This window comes from Podarcis melisellensis (genome assembly GCF_964234715.1).
Source record: "Podarcis melisellensis genome assembly, chromosome: 3".
NCBI lineage: Eukaryota > Metazoa > Chordata > Lepidosauria > Squamata > Lacertidae > Podarcis > Podarcis melisellensis.
Genome location: NC_138530.1, coordinates 93560645 through 93583460, shown reverse-complemented (window position 1 = coordinate 93583460; position 22816 = coordinate 93560645). Strand labels below are relative to the sequence as shown.

The 22816-nt window shown below is 43.5% G+C and overlaps 1 long non-coding RNA gene across 3 annotated transcripts in view; it reads right to left on the bottom strand.

Moving 5' to 3' along the window:
- The window catches only part of LOC309367308, a 48178-nt gene that overhangs the window by 10495 nt on the left and 14867 nt on the right, over positions 1–22816 (bottom strand). For all 3 annotated transcript variants that reach the window (XR_014167016.1, XR_014167017.1, XR_014167018.1), the window contains exons 3-4: positions 13847–13951; positions 3601–3778 (exon numbers count right to left, since the gene is read on the bottom strand). This is a non-coding gene — a long non-coding RNA (uncharacterized lncRNA). The remainder of the gene's footprint in view (positions 1–3600; positions 3779–13846; positions 13952–22816) is intronic.

The following is a 22816-nucleotide window of genomic DNA, read 5'->3' as shown; positions in this document are numbered from 1 at the left end:
TTACCTGCAAGGTGTGTAAGAGAAGTGTGGGGCGGGAGAGATACCAATCTACTGACCCTATCCAACCCTTTTCTGTATTGTGTAACGCAATAGATAGTTGCTAGGCTCCTGAGAAATTTCTACCTGCTTTGGAACCAAGCATTTGCCCACCCAACTGCTGATAGTTTAGGAGCATTCCTCACACACAGGATCAATGGGCAAGAATGTGTATTTATTATTGCTACTGGTATTAAATTCACAGGCCACTCATCATTCCACAGGAGCCCAGAGCAGTACAGGAGCCTAGGGCAGGCTTCATGATGGACTTGGCCAGGCTAACCTATATTCACCTTCTTACGGACTAAGACCTAAATGCTAAGGGTTATATCCCATGCTCCATGAGCAGAGTTCCACTCACAAAATGGCGATACCCCTTCTTCTCCTTGAGCTCCCCCAAAATCTGCTCTGGAGGGTCCCCCAACCCTCTGGAATACATTTGGAAGAAGTGTTGGGAACAGCAGGAGAGGAGAGACGAAGGATTTTGTTGTTGTTGTGGAAACTGAAGTCTGCACCCCAAGTGGAAAAGTCCCCATTTCCCTGCTCTTCCAGCAGCGAAGGAATGCTTAGGCCTTCCAAAGTGGCATTAGGTGTGTGTATTGTGTGTACGCATTCAACAGCATATAATCAAGTTTGTTGAGCATTCGTCCTGATTTGTTTGCACAAAGTTTGCACAGAGGTTAGACAGTGTTAGCTATTTAGCTATTCCTTTTTATTTGTTTGCACTGGGGGAATTATACAATGTTGCATCAAGCATTACCCTGCACTTCCAAGTGCAATTATTATTATTATTATTATTATTATTATTATTATTATTATTACTACTACTACTCCACCCATCTGGCTGGGTTCCCCCAGCCACTCTGGGTGGCTCCCAACAGAATATTAAAAACATGAAAACATCAACAACAACAAAAACATGAAAACATCAAACATTAAAAACTTCCCTAAACAGGGCCGCCTTCAGATGTCTTCTAAAAGTCAGATAGTTGTTTATTTCCCTGACCTCTGATGGGACGGCGTTCAACAGGACGGGCGCCACCACCGAGAAGGCCCTTTGCCTTCCTAATCACAAAAAGGGAGTTGGCGGGGAGTGGCTTTGTTGCTCCAAAGCACCAAATCAACTTTAATTGCGCAACCCAGCTCTCAAATAGCAACAGACTGGAAGCACCTCAGGAAACCTATGTACATGGCTTGTACCATGATGGAATCTCCTCTCATGTCGGTTTCAAAAGACTAGAACTGAAAAGCTAAGGAGCTGGGTACAGTACCCATATATATCAAGAAGCAAATTCTTTACTCAATAGAGGTCTTTAGCCTCCCACCACCACCACCACCACCACCATTCATACATTAAAATAGCGGTATTCTGCATTCTTCAACATGAATGAGTGGGGCCAGGGGCAGGGAGCTGAACGAAGGATTTCCCTTACTCCTTCCCGCATTTAATTGACACATGAAAAAGATAGTCCAGCTAATCTCTAAAAATGGTAATCCTTACAGTCTGAAATTGTTTTAGAAGAAAATTCAGGCGCCCTGACAAACAGGCTGAAAGGCTTTAATTGAGCAATGGCTTGGATCTGACCCTTATCCTGATCTCAGGGCCTACCATACGTGCTCCAGAAGGGCTATCCAATAGAAAAGCAGGATTCCATACTCGGCATTCCATTTCACTTACAAAATCTTTATTCGGGAATTTTGTTCTCTCAGCTATGGTGATGGGAATACACTGGGGTTTTGTTTGTTTGTTTGTTTTGCTTATCTAGACTTCTGTGTCAGAAATGGCTCATTCCAGATTCTGCGTTTGGGCATTGTAACACCGCTGATGTATATATCACACGCAGGGCTGGATTTAGGTTTGATGAGGCCCTAAGCTACTGAAGGTAATGGAGCCCTTTATATGTCTAGCTGTCCTTTGTCAACAACCAATTGTCACTGTTTTTTGTGTTGAATATATGCTATATGGTAATTTATGGACCTAATAGGTATCTAAAGCCATTTGCACATGCAGAATGTAGGCATCCTATATATAGAAATGAGCAAACCAGTGATATTTTAGGGAGCAGGCTAGGAGGCGGGGCCCATTATTAACATCAGAGCAGCCCACACAACACAAAACACTGTTGCTATACGTAGGTTTTATTTTATTTGTTTTTTTATCTTATATTTTGGAAATGTACATCCAGGTGTGTTTTTCCCTTTAATTTTTTTGGGGGCCCCCAGAGAGTGGGGCCCTAAGCTATAGCTTGTTTAGCTTAAATGTAAATCCGGCACTGATCACATGCACCATGTAGGCGTTGCTTACAGCTCCTCTGCCACTACCACCCCAATATATCTTCCAAGTTACATGGGATTATAAAAATGCCTGGCACACTTTATCACTTAAAGTGAAACCAAAAGGGGTGAATAATTTGCCATAATGTAGATTCTGTCACATCTGCATAGCAAGGTACAGATGTAGATGTAGAGATATCCCTGAGAAGGACCATACAGTATGTGCAGTGATGGCTGGATGCTGAGTGACTTTGAGTGGGAAGACTATGAAAAGGCTGGGGTTTGATTGGCATGAACGAAATCCTGAATACTAACTGACAGAGGCTCTACAGAGTTTCAGGCAGGGATCTCTCCTCCTACCTGGAGATGTTGGGGAATGAAACTGGGACATTCTGCATTCAAAGCAGGTGTTCTACCATTCTGCTAGGCCTCAGGAAATGATATCCTTCCTAGAATCCGTCTCCACTAGGGATGGGTGAATCTGTAAATTTTTGTTTCTCTCGGTTTCTCATTTTTCCAGTCTTAAATTCAGTTGTCCACATTTTCACATCAGTCACTGTTTTCTTTTTTTTTTTCATTTCATGACATTTCATCAGTGTTTTAGTGCAAATTGACCATGACACGCATATTTTTGCAAATCAGTTTTCCCTTATATAGTGCATTGTGCATATCATTTTCACTAACAGATGCTTTTCTGTGCATCTCTCCCCTAGTGTGTGCATTCTTTCAAACATTGCTTGTCCGGAGAACTGCAGTGCAAAATTCAGAGAAGTGCAAAATCAGAAAGTGTCTGATGTGAGTGATGCACTGGTCACGAGCAAACACTTACCTGTGGAGATTTTATATGCAGCCAAAATCACTTTTTAAAAGGCATTTAATCTTTATACAACTGCTCTGTGGGCCTTGTGTTTTATTTCAACAAGTGATCCGTTTGGCAAATTTGGACTTCTGTTATATCCCTGGAGAGTGAGTTTGGTAGATATTGTCATATCATCACCACCATTAATTTCAAGGCTTGGTTTAGGATTGAACAAGCTGTTGCACCTTTAAGGATTAATAAAGCAGAAATTCAGACTGAAGTGGCACTGTGAACTTCTTCAGGAAAAGTTGTGTTTGTTTCCTTTTAGCACAGAAGTGGCATAGCAGTGTAGACTCCCTAGAGATGCCACAGCTATTTTCAGTGGTGACAGACACCCACCCAGAGCATGACTTCTAACCTGTTCAAACCTCTTGGAATACTAAGCAGAAACTCTTCCTCCATAAAGCAAACAGAACAAATAACACACTCACCCTTTTATTCCTGTAGCATCTGCCTCTCTTTCTATGGCATGCCGGCTCTGCAAGCTGATCGTGTGGTTTTCCACTCATAGATTTCAAAGGGAGCTGGATTAGACCAAATATGCTCTCAATCTGGGGCATGAGATTCCACAGGGAACTGCGCATTTAAACCAAGGGCGATATACAGCATCTAATTAGAAATGAACAACAATAGAAGAGCAATGATTCATCCTCAATACATTATGATAACTCTTATTAGGGATGCAAAGCCATCTCATCTATGCTTTGGTTATCAACTCAGAAATTATGAAGTAAATTAGGTCTTCAGCAAGCTGATGTAATACTGGGGGGAGGAGGCGTGTGTGTGTGTGTGTGTGTGTGTGTGAGAGAGAGAGAGAGAGAGAGAGAGAGAGAGAGAGAGAGAGAGAGAAAGTTCAACATATAAAATGTTATTTTACATTAAATGAACCTGCTTGATAGGAGGAAGAAATGCATCTACGAACTGCAAAAACATGTTTTAAAGGCACAGGAAATTGTTTATGAAGAACAACTCAACTGAATCTGTGAATGAAATATGTCTATTGCCGTGGTTCCCAACATGGGGCACACACCCCACAGGGGGGCAGTTTGATTTTTAAGGGGGGCAATTCGAGAATGAGTTAGACCAAGCTAATGGCCTCTTGGGCTTCCTCCACGTGAATATGAGCTCACTTTTTGAAAAATAAGAATTATGTGTCACAGAGGGGCATCAGGATTTTAGAGATCCTTAGGTGGGGCATGGCCCAAAAAAAGGTTAGAAACCAGTGGTCTATTGCAAGACAAATCATATACTGATAGTGATCATCAACAAGTCAGGCACCATAAAAATATTTTTGTACAAATGCATTTCCTTCTCTGCATCGATTCTGACAGGGCTATAAATGAGGTGGAGAGAGATTTGCTGGGATTCTTTTTTATAAACTGACTATTACAAATATATAAGAATTTGCACATATTTATGCCACGTACTTATATTATGGGGAAAAAACATAAATATTTGACCTGCTTCCATAATGCAGTGCTAATAAAATCTTTTAAAACAACAGGCTTCAAGAGGGATTTGCAATAGGAATGAATGGTTGTCTTCCGTAATTGTGTTAGTTTTCTTGGTTATAGTACTACTGCTTCTGTCTTTGTTTTCGACGTCCTTTTACACTGCGTTACTTGTGGCATTACGCAACTGTAGCTTTTTGATCAATATGCTCCCATGTCACACTTAATTTCACTCACACCAGCAGATGTGGTGTGATACACGGCATATCACCATCACCACCCTTTATGCACACGTGTGCTTCTGCCCCAACACATCACATGTGAAAATGGCAGGAAAGAACTGCATGCTGGGATACCATCCCCATCTTCATCCTGCGATTTCCCAGGTTAACGGAGATGCAAGCAATTTTTTTTTTCCTGGAAGCAGTTAACAGAAAAATGAGTGCTTAACGTCCACTAGAGTCACAGAAATGTCAATATTCTGCCTCCCTCACAACGCTTTGCGATACTCGCTGTTCAGCAAACCTGCACGGCATGAACAAAAGATGGCCCACTTGCGTTTCCCAACTTATTTTTAGCCCCAAGTTCAGTTCCAATCTTTTTATCTTTTGAAATCATGAATTTCCAGTATGACAGATAAGAGATCAGATATGTGTGGAGTTTTTACCCATCTCTTCAAAAGGAGAGCTGCTGACTGTCTACTGTATTATAATGGAAGTGGCGCTTGAATAACAATAGAAGGAACAGGCCTATTATTGCCTTAAGCTATAATTAGTTTTCTGTCAAAGAAGTAAGCAGATTTCAATCAGAACTGTTTTTTTTTCTAAAAAGAAAAAAGTGAGGGGGGGAGAATTCAGGATCTTTGCAGCAGAATAAAGTGATTAATTCTCCTCCCGCAGACGTCACCCCCCTAGATTGCTTTTACAGACCTGTACAAATGTATAGAACTTTTACACATTTCTAGAATGAGAGTTGTTGTTGTTGCCTACTTAACTGTCACAGCTATCCACAAAGAATCCTGGTAGTTTTGTGAGGGTGCAGAGAATTACCTGATAAAGATCCATAATGTCCCTCACAGAACTACTGCTCCCAGAGTTCCGAGAGAGAGAGAGAGAGAGAGAGAGAGAGAGAGAGAGAGAGAGAGAGAGAGAAATCAATGTTCGAATAAATTTAAATTTGGGTAGTGTAGGGACACCCTTAGAGACACAGGTGGAATCTTTTGTTGTTGTTTAGTCGTTTACTCGTGTCCGACTCTTCGTGACCCCATGGACCAGAGCATGCCAGGCACTCCTGTCTCCCACTGCCTTTTGGTCAGACTCATGCTGGTAGCTTCAAGAACACTGTCCAACCATCTCGTCCACTGTTGTCCCCTTCTCCTAGTGCCATCAATCTTTCCCAACATCAGGGTCTTTTCCAGGGAGTCTTCTCTTCTCATGAGGTGGCCAAAGTATTGGAGCCTCAGCTTCAGGGTCTGTCTTCCAGTGAGCACTCAGGGCTGATTTCCTTCAGAATGGATAGATTTGCTCTTCTTGCAGTCCATGGGACTCTCAAGAGTCTCCTCCAGCACCATAATTCAAAAGCATCAATTCTTTGGCGGTCAGCCTTCTTTATGGTCCAGCTCTCACTTCCATACATCACTACTGGGAAAACCATAGCTTTAACTATATGGACCTATAAAAACTGTTCTGAAAATGGGGGGGTTTTTTAAGTGTTTTTAAAAATACATTGAATTTTCCATGAGGCTCACCATCGCCATCTAGTGTCACATTGTATGTTGCACTTAAAACACACTTAAAATGTTTTATTTGCAACTGAGTACAAAGTTCAAGTCTTGGGAAAGGCAGGGCAAACAGGGGTAGAGAAATAACTGCCAGGTTGTAAATGGATTCCAATGCCTTAAAAATTTCAGAGTTTATAAATGCTGAAAGGCAGCCATGAAATCATGGATCACTAGGAAGTACGAAGGGAAGAAAACTGCTGTGTGTTGTTGTTGTTTGCAGGGACTGAAACTTGAGAATGGAGACCTTCATCTCTCTTCTGCCAGCTCCTTTGCTAAAATATTAGTTTAATATTATTTGAGAGATTCATCTCCTTCTCACCCTCCTCTCCCCTCCCTGCTCTTTGTTGGCATCTCATTAGAGCCCATTAGTGCAATACTTGTTACAGTTCATTTAGGGAGGGGGGGGGAATCATTAAACACATGTCACTTCAAAACTGTGCGACATAACATGAAATTGAAATGACCTTCGTTCTGGCACGGAGCAGCACTGACTTAGAGAGAGCACTCCTGAATTCTAAAATAAAAAATAAAAAATGTTACTTAGCCTGATAATAGAATTCCAGAAGCATGCCAAGACAGCAAAGACCATTACCTACTGCTTGATAGCAGAAGTCTGCAGATTTCAGCTAGAACAAAGGCATTAAGGGTTAGTAACCTTTCCTTGTGAAACTGAACTCGAAAAGGGTGAGGAGAATTGCAGGGGGGACTGGGAAGGAATATAACAGAGAGAAGACAAGGATGAAATTAAAGAGTCTGCAAGCTGTTTTTACACCATGCAGTTAAAGAATCCTGGGAACTGTTGCTTGTTAAGGGTGCCGGGAGCTGTAGCTCTGTGAAGTGTAAATCAGGATTCTCAGGGAATGATAACTGATTTAAAGGCATGGTGTGTCCGTGGCTTCAATTGCGGTTTTATATTCTGAATTTAAGGCTGCGGCTGCTTCAATTCATGTTATAGGTTTATTATCGCATTTTTATCTGAAATATACTCGGAGTCGAGAGTGGATTTCATGCTCTTTATTCAGCTCATAGTGGTGAGGAGGAATGGAAGTTCCCCCAGAATGTCTGCTTTATATACATTATTTACACAATGGGCACCACATGATTCCGCAATTCTCCTGTAAGCCAATCAGGTCGCGGATTCACTTCCACCTGGAGTTGGATTGAGTGGCTCCTGTGGACCAATCAGACTGCTGCATTCTGGAGCTTATTGTTCTAGGACCAATCAGGCTGCTGCATTCTGAATCCTGTTGTTCTAGGACCAATCAGATTGCTGCATTTTGGATCCTATTCAACTCAGTAGATAACATTATCTATAACCTTTTCCTCAAGAGGAGCTCTGGGAACTGTGTGCAGCCTGTTACTCCTCACAGCAGCCTATGGGTTAGATTAGGCTGAGGTAACTGGCTTTGCGCAAACAAATCAAGATGACTGTTCAATAAGCAGGTCATCTGGAAGCAACCCCAAGTTGTAACACTCCAAACACAACACCACACGGGCTTTTATTATCGTTGCATGCAGCGCATTGGAGATCGCCTTGGGCACTGGGAAATGTGGAAATATGATTTTTGATTTAGTAAAAAAAACACACCCAAAGAACAAATGCATGAGGATATAGATCTAAGTCCAACAATCAATTGAGCCGATAGTCATCATTTGATTAGACTAAAGATTTTTCTCAATAAGCTGGAAGTGAAAGAAGAATAGGGGTGCCAAGTAGTATTTAATATAATGCCCTATTATTTCCTTCCCCCATGCCCAACATCCTTCTACAATGTTTACCCACAGGTGATTCCCACATGCTAAAAGTCCTTTTTCCAATTATAATTAAAAGCTTCCGGTTTGTTGATTTTGCCCATTTTATTGCTTCCTGTTCTGTGTGGTTGTGTGATAAGTGACAAATTACCCAAAGGGTGCAATCCTATACATTAGAGATTACCAACCTGGTGCCCACAGGTGCCATGACACCTGTGAAAGCCTTCTTTGGCATGCCTGGGCATCATGGAGAGAAGCAGCACTGACTATACTCTCTCTCATTTTGTGTTATGCCGCCCAATGTCAGCCATGTTGTGTTATTCCACAACTCCATGGCAGCCATTTTGTGACCAGCACCTGCAACACTTTTCCAAAATTCAAAATGTACCCACTGGTCCAAAAAGGTGGATGACCCTTGCTATACATGTTTACTTAGAAGTAAGCCCTACTCATGTCTATGAGACTCCCCAGAAAACATGTTTAGAATTGCAGCCCGAATTGCCCCTTATTAATTAGCTTCTGATCCATGCTGGGAAAGGTGTTAATTACTGGTTTCTTTGCATTATTTTTATTTTATTTATTTGCAGTTAAGCAATTAACCCTGACTTGCTAATTAGAATCATCTGTCTATGGAATTATATGGTTTAGGAAATGGCACAAACCCTAAATCTCCTGCCTAAATCTTAACACGGGTAAATCATGTAACGGTTTAGTGATGAGCTGGCAATGGTGGAATAGGAGCATTGAGTCTTCAGGGGGATATTCTTTTTTTAAATAAAACATTTAAACACTGCTTTTCAGGACAGCTGTCCTCACAAGGCAAGATGTGAGGAAATGAACAGAATACAGCATGAGGGCAAAGTGAGATGATATTGTAGGTGTGAAGTCTCCAATGAATGCATTTGTTCTGTGATTATAACTACATTTAATAACTATCTGCCTGTAGCAGGACCATTTAAATAAAAAAAGCTAAATCTAGATGTAAAAGTCACTGTACGCCATATTCAGAGTAGCGCCACTGAAATCAATAACTTGCCCATTAGTTTTACTGAGTCTACTCTTGAGTATGACTGACATTGAATATATCACCCATAGTCTCACTTGGCGCTCATGTGTGGGTGCCCTTTTTATTTCTTGGTATCTGTTCACTGGTTTAAACCATAAAAACAAATCAATACATTACTCTCATACAATTGCAGTGCAATCCTAACCCCTGATCTGTTCTGCTGGAGAAGATTCATATGCGGCAGAGATGAGCCATCACCAGACTCAGCTATACAGGTGCAAATAAAACGTTTCAAGTGTGTTGTAAAGTGCAATATACAAATGTGACACTAGATGGCGACAGTGAGCTATGGCAAATTCAATGTATTTTTCAAAACTTAAAAAAACAACATTTTCACAGCATTTTTTAATACATGTGTAGATTCCACTTAAATGGTGTGGAGAGCTCCACTGCCATGAAGACACCTTGTGTGCCCAGCATAGCAAGAAAAGCCATTGAACAGGGTGTTTTGGAACAGAGTGTTAATGGCTTTGGCTCTGCTGGATCCAAAGAATTGTGGATTTCCAGAGTGACCCATTCCTCGGGTCATATTTCTCCCTGAACAAAAGCTCTGGTCGCTTCAAAAACTCAACAGTCTGTGGAATGGGCAGAACAGGTACTAGTGCAATTAAAAACAAAACCAAGTGTCACAACCTTGCCAAACTGTCTCCTCGTTGCCCAAGGCAGGCACCTCAGAAACATCCACAAACCTTGCATCATGTCCACCACATCACTGAAAGAGAAGGAAGGAACATGCTCAATCTGTTCCCGAAACTACCAATGCCTTGATTATGCAAACTATCACAAGTCCCCAGTTGTTGCTAAACAATTTTTAAAATAACGGAAGGACGGGCTTATCCAACAATAATGCGAGGACAGACCATGCTAGCTATGCCGTAAGTTACTTCAAAGCTCATTTCAAGCTGTCATAGATCTTAGAAGCTCCAACTTCAGAATTCAGTCTAGGCAAATAAGAATAATGTTTAGACTGTGCAGAAGATGTTCTACAGCTTCAGGAATGTCACTCCGATGGTGAGGGTCATTAACTTTCTGCATAATTCTTTCATTCTCCCCCCTCGGCTTAGGATCTCCCCTCCCCACTGTCAAGCTTCAAAACTCCAAGATAAAAACATGATTGGTTCCTCAAATCTGCTTGAATGAGGGGGTCCGTTGCTACTCCACCGGGTGCGCTTTCCAAGCAGTGGCCCTTCTCTTAAGGTCTAGAAACACAAAAGACATTTTGTAATTGCCGATCCTTGAAATCGAATTGGTGGTGTTTCAGTGCATGACCCATAAAGGAGAGCTGTGGGGAACGCACATGTGTTTGACATACACTTTCCACCTCTTCGAGACTTACAGATGGAATCAAGATGTGCGAACAAGGCTTCCCAAACAGAGACAAGGGGATCTCAAGGTACCTGGCAGAGTGCCATGTGTCAGAGTTAAAGGAAGCAGATACGGCATGGGGTTTGGGACCCGCCTAGGTGCTGCTGACGATATCAGATTCCAGAACCTTACAGCAATAGGACTTTGCGAATAATGAAAAGCAACACAGCAATTCCTTTGGGAGAGGCTGGCTGCCAAATGGACGTGAATGTTAACGAGAGTGTCTTCTCCGTTTTGGAATGTAATAACGATTGTTTGATGGGGCTGTGTGCATTCCTTCATTTGGTGTTCTTTATTAGAAAGAAGAAGAAAAACTCCATTCCAAATAAAAAAAGAGAGAATAATTGTGTTATTAGCGTACGAGCTGTGAAACCACCAGCAACTGTTTCTTGCAGCAAACAACCTCTGTGGAACTTGTAGCAGAAATTTCACGTGTGACTGTGAAGTGATAGGAGAATGTTATAGAGCATGAACGTGCCATTATCAGCAGCCTAAACTGATCTACTGCACAGTAGTATCACTGAAGTCAACATGATGGCTCCCAACAATAAAGTATGAGTTATTCACAGTGCAATCCTGTGCATATCTACTCAGAAGTCGTTCTTATTAGGTTCCATTAAATTCAAAGGGATTAACTCCTGGGTCTGCTTGTATCAGGCAACCACCTTAAACACAGCACTTAATGCTAGATGCCAATTTGTGCACACCTGCCACGCCTTCCTCCTTTTTGCACAAGGGTATTTCTGGATGCAGGAACAGGCAGGAACGGGCAGAACCAATGACATGGTTCTTTCCTATATATGTGTGTTTAAGAGAATATTGTGCCTATCAGCCCCATAGGTTGTGTGAGACCTAAAGTGTACTCACAGTAAACCTCACTAGTTGGAGCTAGTGATATTAATGCTATAAATTTTATAGTATAAAAGATACACCAGGCAATATTCGTCTGTTTGCACAGCACCCACAGCAGAACATTATAGGCAACTCTCTCAGTACCCTACTAGAGAGGACATCAGTACTATTTTACTAGAAAAAGAAGTTCCGGAACTGAGTTCCGGCGAGATCCGGCTGAAAGAAAGCCTTGCATTTAACCCTTCACACACACCCCATTTTCTTGCCCTAATTTAATGTGCTATTACTTTCTCGGAAGTATTGGGGGGGGGGGACAGCCCTAATATGAAGTAGAAATTTCCCTACATTCCTTGCTTACATAGCATTCAAGAGTGAATTAGCCATCACTGATCCAACAGGATAAAGGCTGAGGGGATTTATAGGCTTCTGCACTTGATTGACAGGCATTGATCCACAAAGGAAATGAAACCCACACATGCAAGCAAACAAGGGCTAGAGAAAGGGATTTGGGGCCTTAGAAAGATGACGCCAGCAGGTAAAGTTAACTAGACCTTATAAACATCCAGCTGATATGAGTCATTTCCATCTCAGTCCATGTAATGTCCCTCCCATGTAGGGAGATGGGACACATAAGCATTAGAGCATTTATTTTATAGGAAGTTCAAAACATACAGTGAGAGAAAGCAAATGCATAGCAAAATTCCGAAAACATCTTTGCAGATAACAGCTCGTCTTCTTTCCAAAAGAGGGGGGTGTATCATACAATAGTCTTCCCGGGTCCTTAGTTACAAGTGCAGCTCCCAAGAGTCCACCTGCAACTTTTAAACCCGCCATGAGAAACAAGCAACCCTCATATATATGAAGTATTTGTAGAAAGCAGAGGGCATCCTCCAAATGCACTGGCGACCTCATTAAAGCAGGACCTTTCGGTCTTGAGCCTTCTACTTGTTTTCCTGCCACCGGCTATTCTCATCTGATATGGTGGTAAATCTATGTCCCAGTTTTACCATTTCAGAGGCTGGCGCTCACATAATGGAATGCTCCTCCATACAACCAACTTAGGACTCAGCTACACTGGCAAAGAAAAAGCACTTGATATGTGTTGTATATGCATTATAACACTGTGACACCAGATGGTGCTGTGGAGTTCCATTTTTGCCAAACCCGATTTCTCATACAAAGTTTACGATACAGTTAACGGAAACATTTCTTTGATGTGTCTAGATCCAGCCATAGTAGCAGTAGCTGTAGTATGGTGGGGCTGCCATCTATACACCTGCAGTGACTCCACCAATACTGGCTAGTCATTGGTTGAAGGGTTTCCTGCTCCTAGCTTGAGCAACATGGTCTCTTCCTGGGCTCTGTTGCATTCCTGTATCCTTGGTTATTCTGTGGCCCTGGCTCACTCTCTGACCCTGTCTCCTAGTTTTTCTTTGATTGGCTCTTTTGGCCCAGACTTCTGGCTTGTTTCACATCTTTTGGCCCAGGGCCCTGCTCTGATTCACCTCCCACGGAAATCTAGTGAAAGGCCACGGACAACATGGTGCCTCCAGATTTTGGTGGCTCCCATCATCCCTGACCTTTTGGGCATCCAACAATAACTGGAGGGCATTGGCTTCCCCAATCCAGATCATAGGCTTCCCACTTAGGGTGTGGGTGCCAAGGAAACCATGGGGTGGAAATCCAACTAAAGAGTCCCATCAGCAGAAGTCCTATGCAAGGACTTCTGCTTACGCAACAGAGATTCCTCCCTTCCTCCTTCCATATGCCCCTAAAATTGGCCAGGGGTGTGTGGGGTGGGGTGGGGAGAAGCTCCAGAACAATGTGTGGGAAGAGGAGAGGGTGATTGTTCCATATGGCAATCTACAGTGTTTGCCCTGATGGACTGATCACTTTAATTCCTCCCCATGTGAGGTTGGGGCAGGGCTAGCACTGAGTGAAGGTGGCTCTCCTGTTTGCGAGAACTAGGCTTCTATCAGTGTGGGGAATATCCGACATTTAGCACATTCTCCCATAAGCTGTGTAACATCATCAGAAAGCCAGCCTAAGATAAGGGCACTGCAGGATGACTGAATAATATATGAAAGCAGCTGCTCGTCAACAAATATGACAAAAGTGCATGATTAGCTATGATTTATTACTCATTTTTACAGTAATCATCTTTACTTTCCCACCTTTTTCCCAAGGAACAATGCACAGTGGTTCAAACAATCCCTGCCTTGAACTGATTTGGTGCCAGTTTTATGGGGTACAATGCAGACTTAGGCAAATAAAAGGCTTAACCGTTTGTTTCCCTTCACAACGATTAAGCATTACATTGGAATACCTAGTTAAGCATTGGCTACAAGCCAGACTAGGAAGCTATGACAGGAAGCTATGCCTTTATACCATAAGCAAGACAGGTTCCTCACCTCCACAAGGTGACAAGCAGGTGTCTTCCTATACACAACTTCTCAGTTGGGGCAGGTGGGGTTAGGTCCTCAAGCAAAAATCATGGTTAAGGGTCTCAAGCAGGGCTGAAACAACAAACCATGGTCAGCACCAAATATAGTTGTTTTATTTATTTATTTTTAAAAAATACTGTATACAGTTACACAAAAAGACATTACCAGAACAATGGGGGGCAGTAGCCTTCATTGTACATAGATAAGGGAGGAAAGAGGGGGAAGACAGGACTGGGGGGAACCCTAAATCAGTAGCCCTGACTTAAAATGGCATAAGCAACCTTATGCCAGTTTATAAGGGACGCGGGTGGTGCTGTGTGTTAAACCACAGAGCCTAGGACTTGCCGATCAGAAGATTGGCGGTTCGAATCCCCGCAACGGAGTGAGCTCCCGCTGCTCGGTCCCTGCTCCTGCCAACCTAGCAGTTTGAAAGCACGTCAAAGTGCAAGTAGATAAATAGGTACTACTCCGGCGGGAATGTAAACGGCGTTTCCGTGCGCTGCTCTGGTTCGCCAAAAGCGGCTTAGTCATGCTGGCCACATGACCCGGAAGCTGTACACTGGCTCCCTCGGCCAATAAAGCGAGATGAGCGCCGCAACCCCAGAGTCGGTCACAACTGGACCTAAAGGTCAGGGGTCCCTTTACCCTTTACCTTCACTATGCCAGTTTATCCATAGGAGGGGCCCAATAATTCCCCCCCCCCTTTTCCATTTAATAAAGTAGCAGTAAATATAGTTAGGGATGCAGGTGGCGCTGTGGGTTAAAGCCTCAGTGCCTAGGACTTGCCGATCGAAAGGTCGGCGGTTCGAATCCCTGCGGCGGGGTGCGCTCCCGCTGCTCGGTCCTAGCGCCTGCCAACCTAGCAGTTCAAAAGCACCTCCGGGTGCAAGTAGATAAATAGGGACCGCTTACCAGCGGGATGGTAAACGGCGTTTCCGTGTGCGGCTCTGGCTCGCCAGATGCAGCTTGTCACGCTGGCCACGTGACCCGGAAGTGTCTTCGGACAGCGCTGGCCCCTGGCCTCTTGAGTGAGATGGGCGCACAACCCCAGAGTCTGTCAAGACTGGCCCGTACGGGCAGGGGTACCTTTACCTTTACCTTAAATATAGTTAAGCCGGATGTCTGCACAGGGCCCCTCTGTCGGATTTGAACTACCATAGTTTTCCGTGTATAAGACGAGTATATTTTATGTAAAAATAATCATAAAAAGGGGGAGGTCGTCTTATACAAGGATAGCGCATAGGGGTGACGATTGTTGCTGCCGCGAGCTGAACATTGTCAGTGTTGTTTTGGCAGGTGATTGGTGGCTGCTTCAAGGGCTGGTGATGATTGGCTATCGCAGTGGTAATTGTGCAGACAATCACTGGCAAACCCCTCCCCCCCAAAAAAGCTTAACAACTCTACACAATCTCCCCCATTTTCCTAATTGTGAGTCCCTCAAAATTTGTTGTTGTTTAGTCATTTAGTTGTGTCCGACTCTTCGTGACCCCATGGGCCAGAGCACGCCAGGCACTCCTGTCTTCCACTGCCTCCTGCAGTTTGGTCAAACTCATGCTGGTAGCTTCAGAACACTGTCCAACCATCTCGTCCTCTGTTGCCCCCTTCTCCTTGTGCCCTCCATCTTTCCCAACATCAGGGTCTTTTCCAGGGAGTCTTCTCTTCTCATGAGGTGGCCAGAGTACTGGAGCCTCAGCTTCACGATCTGTCCTTCCAGTGAGCACTCGGGGCTGATTTCCTTAAGAGTGGATACGTTTGATCTTCTTGCAGTCCATGGGACTCTCAAGAGTCTCCTCCAGCACCATAATTCAAAAGCATCAATTCTTCGGTGATCAGCCTTCTTTATGGTCCAGCTCTCACTTCCATACATCACTACTGGGAAAACCATAGCTTTAACTATATGGACCTAGACAGCATCTTAAAAAGCAGAGACATCACTTTGCAAACAAAGGTCCCCCCAAAAATATGGTACTGTGGTACCTCGGGTTACATACACTTCAGGTTACATACGCTTCAGCTTACATACTCTGGTAACCCAGAAATAGTACCTCAGGTTAAGAACTTTGCTTCAGGATGAGAACAGAAATCGTGCTCCGGTGGCGCGGCGGCAGCAGCAGGAGGCCCCATTAGCTAAAGTGGTGCTTCAGGTTAAGAACAGTTTCAGGTTAAGAACGGGCCTCCGGAACGAATTAAGTACTTAACCCAAGGTACCACTGTAGTTCTATTTGCCTTATTAAATTAGCCTTCAGCTCTGTATCTCAATCCTAACCATATTTATGTGGAAGTAAGTGACACTGCCTCCAATTTACCCCAAAATGGGAACAGGGCAAGAGGAACTGCATGTTAACAGCAGCAGATGGATGGAGTCACAGCCCCTTTCTGCATTCTTCCATTTCATATGAATAAAGTCCAAATGGAACTATTGATATAAAGCTCCTTTTTAGATATAGATATATATATATATATATTTATATAATCTAAAAAGGAGCTTTATATCAATAGTTCCATTTGGACTTTATTCATATGAAATGGAAGAATGCATATATGCAAGAAAGTGTGACTGCTGCCAGCTTTACCACTTGTTCTTGTTCCTTACTGTGCAGCTGCTTCCCACCCTAAGGAACTCGTCCTGGATGATGCTGGAATGGCATCATTCCTGCAATGGATCTCCACTAGCTCTATGATGAATACATGCCAGAAACAGCAAGATGCAGGCAATTGTTCTTGCAAAGGGGCTGGAATCCCAGCTGCTGGAATGGCTGGCCGTTCTGACTGACACAACTGACAAAACGGGTAAATAAATTATAAAGTACGAGAGCTGCTCCGGTGGACGAGTAGGGCTAATTTTAAGCATGTGAAACTAACCGTCTGCTCTCTGATTCTTGGCTTTTCTCCCCAGCTCAGTTCTTGGTTTGGCCTCAGCCATGAAAATAGCCTGTTTTGTTGGAAAGCCACATAATACCAGAGCTCTCCATTAGTACCAAAGATCAAAGAATTGGTGCTCTTCCCACCCTATTGTCATAGTTAAAAGCCGGGAAGAGCACACCATGTAGATAGAGAACTGCTGGAAAATCAGCTTGATGGTTTATAAAAGAAGAGAGAAAAAGAAAAGGAGGCAGCAAGGAATTTATCTGCAATGCCACCAGTAGTACCATAACAGTAGAGGAGTACATTATTATTTTTTTATACTGCCCCCCCATTTCAAGAGGAAGAAGAAAAATGTGGCCACAACAGCTGTGTTTTGAATGCCGAATGGTATTTTTGGTCCTCCTTCCTTGCTGAATCCATATTTGGTGCTGAGGCAGCCTCAGCAGGGTGAAAAATAATTCCATTCTTGACTGGAAATTCCATGAGATAAAACATTCTTGCACTTGGTCCAGTAGAAATAACTGCATTTCCATTGCAAATTCCACAATAGTTATCTTGCTTCTGGTGTTTACACTGAACTTAAATATTACAGATCTCCTCCTCACCCCCTTCTCTCTCTTTCTCTCATCACACACAGACTGATTTCTGCGATTCGTTCACACTGCTAAAGTTATCTTCTTCAAGCCAGACTGTGGGTTGATCTATTCATTATTGTTTATATCCCACCTTTCTTCCAAGCTTGCCGAGGTTAGGCCCATCTGCCTTCAGAAAAAGTGCAGCATTGCACACTGAAACCTAGAGCGTGACCTACAGCTCCTCTTCCACTGGCAAGTTGAGACTTCATGTATGTATTGCTACTGACCACGCCAGTGCCCCTCCTACAGTAACTCTTAGTGTCCTATATTTTCAATAGGGAAATACAGTGGTACCTCGGGTTAAGTACTTAATTAGTTCTGGAGGTCTTTTCTTAAGCTGAAACTGTTCTTAACCTGAAGCACCACTTTAGCTAATGGGGCCTCCTGCTGCCGCTGCGCCGCCGCTGCCCGATTTCTGTTCTCATCCTGAAGCAAAATTCTTAACCTGAGGTAATATTTCTGGGTTAGCGGAGCCTGTAACCTGAAGCGTATGTAACCACTGTAGAGCAGAAATTTTAAACAGCTGATTAAATGTCCATTCTTTTCTGCTAGAAGTTACTTCATACACAAAAGCCTTTAGGAGGGGGTGGGCGATAACTGAGTGTGAGCCATAGCCCTATGAGGAAACACATGTTTTGTGTGCAGAAAGCTCTCTCTATGGTCAATCCGTAGCACTTCCAGTTAAAGCAGGAGTCAGGGAACTGCCATTGGCTCAGAGGCGAGAGATAGAGGGGCAGTTGTGTTACAGGGAGCCTCTGAAAATCTTGCAAAGCAGTTCCTCTTCCGGCGAGGAGGAAAGCCCCACCTCCAGTGGGGGAGAGGTGCAAGGACCAGAGGATGCTAGAGAGAGCCTTAACACCATGCCTGAGCAAGCCGGAGAGGAGGGAAGCACACCCCTGCCATCCCCAATCATGCGCAGTAGTTTGAGGCACAGGGAGGGGCGGAAAAGGCTGGGGGTGACGAAGCTTTTATGTTGGGGGAGGTACAAAAACAGACCACTCCCAGATTCTGCTAGCGATTGAGCCAGACATGAACTTATAACGCTCTTCACTGTAAATAGTTTGCACCAAAATAAAGCCTGTAAAAGACTGGTCGGAGTCCTGCCTGGTTACTCTCGAGCAACTGCAACAGCACCTGACAGCAGGGGTGGGCAACCTCAGTTTTAAGGCCATGATCAGCACCAGATTTAAGGGACCCTCAGCATAGTGCGGGCAATAGGCCCCCACACAATCCAACGTACACACACCACCACCACCCCAATGCGGCTTCACAATATTTTTTTGCCCCTCTCTGGGGACCCAGGTGGTTATTTGAGTAGTAGGTGGGCAACAGTGTCACTTCTGAAGGGGAGCCAACTTAGTTTGCATCCTGGATGGCTGCCTTCCACCTTAATTTGCCCAAATTGCAGCACTCCAGTTTACCAAAGTATGAGGCAGCGTCGCTACCTGCCTACCACTAAAATAGTCATCCAGTGGGGATGAAAATGAGCATCTGGGACCCTCAGTCAGCAGACCCCACAATCACCAAATCTTTAAAAAAATGATCTGGCAAATTTAACTATTTTAAATTATGAGGAAATTAACTGATCTAATAATAATTAGATGGTGCCTTTGTGAGAAGAATCTAATTTTGCAAAAGGAGAATAATATTATGAGTTAATAAAATGTAACAGAAATTATACTACTTTGGTCAAGGCTCTGGACACTATCACTGATGATATATGTTACTTGGTACTCAAACCCTATGAAATTAAAGAATTACTTTTGGGGAGCGGGGGATATATTCCTATCCAGATTGTTAGATATGCAGACACTTTGCATTTTGCTGAAGTAGATTTATGAAGACCTATCAAAATACCTTTTCAAGTTGCCTTCCTTGAGGGCTGCCATTTAACAATGTTAATTATTATACTTCAGCTCAAAATAGATATGGAACATAAATGTAAAAAGTTCATCATTTGCAGTTATACAGCTGGGGAAATAAGATTACACACTGAGGAAGGGGGGGAAAGAGCAAGACAAGTTAACATAATACAACTCCCCCTGGTATTACTGAGCAAAATCTGTGTCAACAAAGCATTCCTGAAGGAAAGGGAGCGGGAGAGATCATTATAATGGAACTGAAAAGCTGCAACTAGAAAAGCTAAGTTGAATAGTAAGTAGTAAGAACCCAATCAAACTTCCACACCATTTTCTTAAATTGGCCAAATTCAGAATGGTAAATCCTGAATTTCAAAGGTTTTTACTTTGGATTTCAGAATTCAACGTTAAGGGGTGCTTAAAATATCAATTCTTGAAGCCTAGTAGTAGTAGTAGTAGTAGTAGTAGTAATTTATTTATACCCCGCCCATCTGGCTGAGTTTCCCCAGCCACTCTGGGCGGTTTCCAGACGAGTGTTAAAAACAATGCAGCATTAAATATTAAAAACTTCCCTAAACAGGGCTGCCTTCAGATGTTTTTTAAAGAGAAGATAGCTACTTATTTCCTTCACATCTGAAGGGAGGGCATTCTACAGGGCAGGTGCCACTACAGAGAAGGCCCTCTGTCTGGTTCCCTGTAACCTCACTTCTCGCAATGAGGGAACCGCCAGAAGGCCCTCGGCGCTGGATCTCAGTGTCCGGGCAGAACGATGCGGGTGGAGACGCTCCTTCAGGTATACTGGGCCGAGGCCGTTTAGGGCTTTAAAGGTCAGCACCAACACTTTGAATTGTGCTCGGAAATGTACTGGGATCCAGTGCAGATCTCTCAGGACCAGTGTTATGTGGTCCCGGCGGCCACTCCCAGTCACCAGTCTAGCTGCCGCATTCTGGATTAATTGCAGTTTCCGAGTCACCTTCAAAGGTAGCCCCACGTAGAGTGCACTGCAGTAGTCCAAGCGGGAGATAACTAGAGCATGCACCACTCTGGCAAGACAGTCCACAGGCAGGTAGGGTCTCAGCCTGTGTACCAGACGGAGCTGGTAGACAGCCACCCTGGACACAGAATTAACCTGCACCTCCATGGACAGCTGTGAGTCCAAAATAACTCCCAGGCTGCGCATCTGGTCCTTCAGGGGCACAGTTACCCCATTCAGGACCAGGGAGTCCCCCACACCCGCCCGCCCTCTGTCCCCCAAAAACAGTACTTCTGTCTTGTCAGGATTCAACCTCAATCTGTTAGCCACCATCCATCCTCCGACCGCCTCCAGGCACTCACACAGGACCTTCACCGCCTTCACTGGTTCTGATTTAAAAGAGAGGTAGAGCTGGGTGGTGAATTTTAAAGTTGATATGGTTAAGAATCAGCTTCCACATTCAATAGATTGACGTATTAAAACAAACACAGCCTCCTCCTTTGCCATTCAGAATGTTGAACATTTTTTAATTAGGAAAATGTTTTTTTAAATGAATTTGTAGAAGTAAATTTGATGTAGAATTTGCATGCATATGCCAACCTTGCCTCCTACGGGCACATGCGCGCACACACCATTTCAACTCAGTAAATTATCAGGGGTATGCTGTTGTGATAATATGACCAATGGTAACATCTCGTGTTCCAAGTTGCTTCTGGGAGCATTTAATCAGAAGTGCTCCTTTGGTACCCTCAATTGCTCTGGAAGCTCTATAGAATGTCAGGAAGTAGGACTGTCAATGATACCATTTACCAATGGTCGCTGCAGAGGGCAAGGAAGGGTTAAAGCTGAGGGATCTCTCCCTCAATATCTGGCCTCCCCATTTCCCAACGATGCTTTCCTTTTTCATAAACAGCAGCATGGCTTTGTTTCATGCATCTGTGTGTATTGTGCAGTTAGCCCCTGGAAGGCAGTGCTTTGCCAAGGCCATCTCTGTGTGAGATTGACAACTGAAAGAGGACTAGAATACGCATTCCCCAGAGCCAGGCAGACACTTTAGAAACTATGCCACAATAAAAGAATATTTCATGAAGGCCTGACCCTGAACCTTGGTTATGATCACAAAATGAGATGTCTTTCATGCCCTCCAACATTTCTCCGATGTAAATAGGGATGTCCTAGTCAACAACAACAACAACTATAATAATAATAATATTTTAATTATTTATACCCCACCCAACTGACTGGGTTGCCCCAGATCTCCTCAACATCTATAAAAACATAATTAAGCATTAAACTTTTTTTTTATGAAAAAAAACACCCTGTCTGGCTGCCTTCGAATGTCATCTGAAGGTTGCATAGTTACAGTGGTACCTCTGTAACCCGTTCTGTCACTTCCGGGTCGCCACAGAACGCAATCTGAAAATGCTCAACCTGAAGCAAACGTAATATAAGGTATGACTGTACTTATCTCCTTGGCTCAGGAGTCGCATAACTCCTTACCCTCCAACATTTCTCCAATGAAACTAGGGGCATCCTAAGGAAAAGCGGGACATTCCAAGATAAAATCAGAAACCAGGATGGCTTCTGTAAATCCAGGACTGTCCCTGGAAAATAGGGACACTTGGAGGGTATGGCCTTTTATACCAGATGAGCCCTGCCTTTGACAGAGAAGCCTCCTCCTAGAGCATGAATGAGGGGATCTGTTGCCCTCCATATGTTGTTGGATTCTATCATCAGCCTCAGACCAGCATTTTCAGTACAGTGGTACCTTGGGTTAAGAACTTAATTCGTTCTGGAGGTCCGTTCTTAACCTGAAACTGTTCTTAACCTGAGGTACCACTTTAGCTAATGGGGCCTCCCGCTGCCGCTGTGCCGCCGCCATGCAATTTCTGTTCTCATCCTGAAGCAAAGCTCTTAACCCGAGGTACTATTTCTGGGTTATTGGAGTCTGTAACCTGAAGCATCTGTAACCCAAGGTACCACTGTAATAAGAAATGATGGGAGTCGTAGTCCAGCAACCTCTCGAGAGCCCCAGGTACTCCATCTGTGTTCCAGTGGCTACTTTCAGAAACACTTCTATCACACATTTTGGTTGAGATGTCGTCTTTTAAAAAGAGAGAGAGAGACAATAAAACACAACCACCTTCTACTGCCACACTGAGAAATGGAGCCATCATTTCTACTTACAGGAATCCCTTCATATATATTGATTTACACACACACACAAAGCAACTGACATGAAGTCAGTTCTTAAAAGCCGTTGGAGAACGTTACTTTAAATGTCCCAATACACCTTAAAGAGTGTGTGGAGCCAAAGGATAAGCTGTGGTTAAATATGGTGTGACCCCAAACAGCATAAAGCATATTCATTTGTGCTCATGTGCACACACACAAAGACTTCATGTGCATACTGATATTCTACCAAATTTCCCGTCTTTCCTCTCTGGTGGTTATCCAGGCATTATAGTTAGCTATATGTTATACTGAGGCATGTCTTATCAGTCAAGCCAGACAATTTAATAAGAGAAGACCTGTCAACCAAATAGCATTAGCTCTTGAGAAACCCTTTCACCATCGTTCCCCCAAAACAGGAAGGTATTTAGCA